The following is a 5,785-nucleotide window of genomic DNA, read 5'->3' on the forward strand; positions in this document are numbered from 1 at the left end:
GAGTGACTGGAACCTGGGAGATCCGAGGCGCCGGACTCACAACTCGGATGCGAACCCCAGGGAGTGACGGGTGGGAGGAGCCGCCGCCCGGCCGAGTCCGCTTTCCAAAGGGCCCTCCGGGACGCTGGGGGCCGTGCGGGGGGCGGGGGGGCCCGACTGGCGCCAGCGGCTCGGAGGGGCGGGAGGTGCAGACGGACAGACGGACGGACCCCGACGGCGGAGTCACAGGCCGACCTGGGGGGGACCGTCACGCACCCAGAAACCGCAGGACGAAGACAGCCAGGCCTTCGGTTCGTGACAGCTCGGCAGGCGCGAAACGGGCCGTGCAAGTCGTTTTTATGGAAACTGCATTTGATGAGCTGTCAGTGGTCAGGAAGGTGCCGGGCTGTGCATATTGGTCGCGGAGAATTAAATGAAAATGGTGTAATCCACCAAAAGAGACCGGGAAGACCGCTCACCTAAGCAACAAGTTCTTTCCTAGATTTTTCTTTTTCCTTTTATTGCCCTATTACTTTTTTTTAAAGATTTTTTAATTTACTCATGAGAGACACACAGAGAGAGGCAGAGACGCAGGCAGAGGGAGAAGCAGGCTCCGTGCAGGGAGCCCGATGCGGGACTCGATCCCGGGTCTCCAGGATCAGGCCCTGAGCCGAAGGCAGGCGCTAAACTGCTGAGCCACCCAGGGATCCCCTTTTGCCTTATTTTTAATTAATTTTTATTTTCAAGAATTAAAAAAAAAAAAGCTGATATCATCTATCAACCCCTTATTTTACAGGCTGTAAACCCCAAGCTCAGAGAGGTTGAATGACTCAGATTGGGGTGGGGAGGCTAGCTCCGGAGTGATTTGGAATGAGGAACCGGTGGCCTGACTCAGTGGGTCCATGAAGCCACAACACCGGGAAAATTCTAGTAAGGATTCTTGGAAATGTAAAAATCCTGGATCCTTCCTGGGAAATTACTGGTCAGCTCTGTTAGAAGAGGCTGATTATTTTCTTAGGGCATTTAAACTCATTTCACTGCCTCCCTTCCTGCTTAGATAGTTGTTACCTGTCAATTTTCCTTTCACGAAAATTGAGAAGAGAGGAAAGATGGGATAAAACTCAAATTGAAGCATTATAATTGTCGAGCAAGGAGCATTAAGGATTTGTGAATGAAGTTGAAACAAGGCTCAGATGGTGTTTGGGGAACATAGCTGAGAGTATTAACTCATGATTGTAGTAAGTCACATGAAATATTCCAACTGGGAACTGAAAAATTCTCAACTAAAATAATCTGACACAAAGGACACCAATGAAATGTTCTTGAGAAAGTTTAATGAAAGTTTGCAGGATGAACTGTGAGAAGGTTTTTTTTTTTTTTTTTTTTTTTTTCTTTTCTTTTAAGGCAGTCTGTGAATAGAGATTTGCTAGGACATCAGTGTGAATAAATGGGATGGAACCCAAATGTGTTGGGCAGGTATCCCTGGAAGTTGTGAAGATGCTGTTTTTCTAGAAATGTGCTAGAGTCTGCTTGTACTGCCTCCTGAGAGCTGATTGTCAGGAAGATTTGGACCTCGTTACACACAGTCATTATTAAAAATTAAGTTGCATAAATTTACAATTAAATTAGTTATATTAAAAATAAAGTTGATAAATACAACTCATCAATTCCTAATTATTTTATTACAATTTGCTGTTATTATGTGTTTGAGTTTGTTCATGTTTATTGTGTCTGCATGGTGTGCTACTGTGGCTCTCTTTCCAACTCCACCTCCAGTGGCATCACATCGGTAGTTTGAAATCAGTCTAAGAGGAAGATGGACACCAATGAAAACTGATAAAAGGTGACAATCAGGACTTTCTGCCCCCCACTCCCATCCCTGGAGCTGGTTATTAAACATTTACCATCATACTGAGGCCCTTTCTCTTATATTCCAGAACATCAAGGAATAACTCTAGTGTGCTTACCCTTCTCTGATTTCTGCAGTGAAGTGGTCACCCCCACCCCCAGGCATGGAGTGTGTGTGTATATCATTTGTCCTTCTCCCTTCACACTGGAGCTTTGTACTGAGACTCTGTGCTGAAGGCCCTTAACGATCATGCTCTGGTCTTGGATAACTTGTTTCCACTTTGAAGGTTGCCAGTGTGAAAAAGTCTGATTTTCACCAAAACAGGGGCATCACTTACTCTTTTTTTTTTTTTTTTTAAGGTAAGTTCTACATCCAAGGCAAGGCTCAAACTCACCACCCTGAGATCAAGAGCCACATGCCCAAGGACTGAGCCAGCCAGATGCCCCATCACTTGCTTATTTTAGATTTTGGCTACTATCCTTGGTTTTGCTCTTCAGTTTTGAATAATCTCGAGAAGGTGAGCTCTCTACTTCCCTACAGGATTTAAACCTGAGTTTTGATCTGAGCTCTTCCCTATCTCGGGAGTGAGGAGGATTTTATAAGGACTGGTGCCCCTCAGACTGTGATGTGCACTCCCCAGAGACCTTGACAAAATGCAGATTCCCATTGAGTAGGTTTGGAGCCCAGGCTCCAAGACGACATTTCTTTCTTTTCATTCTTTAAGATTTATTTCTTGGTGAGAGACACACAGAGAGAGGAAGAGACATAGGCAGAGGGAGAAGCAGGCTCCCTGCAGGGAGCCAGATGCGGGACTCGATCCCAGGACCCCGGGATCACGCCCTGAGCTGAAGGCAGATGCTCAACCACTGAGTCGCTCAGGTGCCCCAAGACCACGTTTCTAACAAGTTTCCAGGGGTACCTACTGTTGGTGGACCATCCCACTTGGAGTAGGGAGGTTATAGAATGCACCTGAATATTAAATCATTACTTCAAAAGACAAAAAGGAAAAATGGAAAGAAGGAGAAAGAATTGAGGAGGAGAATGAGCACAAAGGCCATACTTCACTTTACTTCCATCTAGGAAGTACCTTTAAGCATAAAATGACAAGTAGGAGCCCCAGGGCCACGCCAGCTGCTTATCCCTCTTCTCTGGTAGAAGATGGGTCTTTGTGAATAACTAGGTCACAGCGAGGAAGGAAAGAAAATCCTTACTTGCTGTCACCCAAGCTCTGGAGTTAGGTTGTCCTCCTCTGTCTGTTCTGAGATAGGGATCTTTGCAGGGATGGCGGGTAAAGCAGAGGCCAGACAGAGATGTCTCCTGCAGCGCAGAGAGCATTGGTGCATCAGGGCAGGGTCGGTGCCGTCAGCTGAGGGATTTCAGGCTGTACTGAGTAGAACAATTACATGCTGACCTTCCTTCCCAAACATGTCCCAGATGACTAATCACAACACTTATGGCTGACATTTTTGAGTGCTTGCTAAGGCTTAAGTGAGAGAGGGAGGCTGATGGCTATGTTGGTATTTCTATTTTGTTTCTATTTTATTAGTCAATTATTGACTTAAAGCACAGATTGGAAAACTCTGGCCCCCCCAAGCCAAATTGGGTCCACTGTCTATCTTCATCTGACACATGGCCTAAGACAGGTTTTTATGGTTTTAAACAGTTGAAAAAAAAATTGAAGGTACCTGGGTGACTCAGTGGTTGAGCGTCTGCCTTTGGCTCAGGTTGTGATCCTGGGGTCCTGGGATAGAGTCCCGCATTGGGCTCCCTGCAGGGAGCCGGCTTCTCCCCCTGCCTATGTCTCTGCCTCTCTCTGTGTGGGTCTCTTATGAAGAAATAAATAAAATCCTTAAACAAAAATTGAAAAAAGAACATTAATTAGTCATTTGTGACAATTTCATGAAGCTCAAATCTCAGTGTCCATAAATAAAGTTTTATTGGAACACAATCAGTCCCATTTGTTTACATATTATCGAGGGCTGCTTTTGTGCCGGGGGGGAGAGTTGAGTAGCTGTGACAGAGACCATATGGCCTGCAGAGCTGAGAATGTTTATTATCCAGCCTTTTATGGAGAATGTTTGCTGATCTATGATTTAAAATGATAAGGCAATTCCCACAAGGGTATTAAATAACTGCGTGGAACCCTAATGGCCTGCAAGAGAGTTTGTATTGCTTCCAGAAAGGCAAAAGTCTCCCAGGAAATAGATGACACAGAGGAGGAATTTGTCTCATTAACTAACTGAAGTCCCAGGCCTATAAACCATTCTGTTAAGTGGCTTCATTCAGCTGCTAACCCCCCCAGCCCCTGCCTCCCACCCCCCGTGCTTCGCTGGAGCGCCCTGTTCAGCAGGACATCTGGGGAGTGGGGAACACCACCTCACTATGTGGAAGTGCTGTTTTGTATTCCGGGATATAGTGCAGGGAACATTGTAGCTTCTGGAAAAAGAAAAGAGAGCACCAGATTGTCAGAAACGAGTGGCATTTTGAGTGTCTTCTTGAATTTAAAGACCTAATTAAAAACCCCCATCTCGTTCTGGTTCTCCATGTTCCTTTGTCAGACACTCCAACCCAAACATTGTTTATCTGGAAAACAGTCCTCTCCCTTATACTCACATCGTGTCATTCAGATGTGAGGGGTCCCTGAAGTTTGCGTCTCTGGCAGGTTGCCTCCGTGACAGTACCATGCACATTTAGAAACCTCCTGAATCTGTCTATGAACTACCACTAGTAAACGAGGACCAACTACCAGAATATTGTTGCAAAAAAGACACAGCGACACATCTGCATCATCAAGATCTTTGTGGTACGGTCTGGATGCTTGCAGCAACCTCAGCAATGAATTAATGGCATTGCCTCAAAATGCGGAGGGCAGGCACATCTCAGGCATCTCTTTAAAGGACTTGATATGACAGATGCTTGCAGAGAACATCCAGAAATAGAGAAGTGAGCCCTCCAACAAGGGAAGAATTGTTTGCCAAACTTTGGCATTGAGCCAACAAGCTCGATGTTTGCTCATTCAACACAAACTGGGTAAATGCAGAGAGAAAACACCAGTCTCAGGGCAATGGCTCAGAGAACGGCAGCTTGACCATAAATTTAGCAGTAACAGTGTCATGGAATTAGAAGACTTGCGTTTACACCTACCTTAAGAGCCAGTTCTGGACCACATTTAGGCATCATAGGAGTCTAATTCTGGGCGGAGAGCTTAATGGGGATGCGTACAAGGAGAAACAATACCCATTGGGCGGCAGTTGGAAAGGCAAGCTTGCTTTTGAGAAAGCTGTCACAGCTCCCAAGCTTACACATGGCAATTTTCACACACCGATATTTTCACAATTAAAGAACAGTAATACTGAAATGATTTTCGCTGTTTCCAATTTTGGCAGTACGTGGCCCAAAGCACCAAGACGTCTGGAATTGCTGGTGTGATTTTGTCGGGGCGGCCTCGAACGTATTGTTTGACGCTCCAGGGGAGTTGGGCTGCTGGCAGACCTGAAAGACTAGGAGGAGGACAAAGCTCCCTAAAAGACTTGGATTCCCCCGCCCCCCCACTGGAATGTGGTGGAAAGAATGCTGGGCCAGCTGGCTCTGTTCTGACCCTAGTCCCATTCTGGGCTAGTGGGCCACCCTCCAGGAAGTATTTGATTTCTGGGGCCTGGCCTCTCCCTCTTCTAATGAAGAGGCCGGACTAGGAGATGCTGGATGTCACCTGGAGCACCTGGTTCAAAAAATGAGCTCGTTGGGGCCCCTGGGTGACTCAGTGGTTGGGGGTCTGCATTCTGCTCAGGTCATGATCCTGAGGTCCCGGGATCGAGTCCCTCATCCGGCTCCCCGCAGGAAACCGGCTTCTCCCTCTGACTGTGTTTCTGCCTCTTTCTCTGTGTCTCTCATGAATAAACAAATAAAATCTTGTCATCAACACAGATTCCCAGCGATGTGCACACCTACTGGATCAGA

The sequence above is a fragment of the Canis lupus genome, chromosome 37 (assembly GCF_048164855.1).
Source record: "Canis lupus baileyi chromosome 37, mCanLup2.hap1, whole genome shotgun sequence".
NCBI lineage: Eukaryota > Metazoa > Chordata > Mammalia > Carnivora > Canidae > Canis > Canis lupus.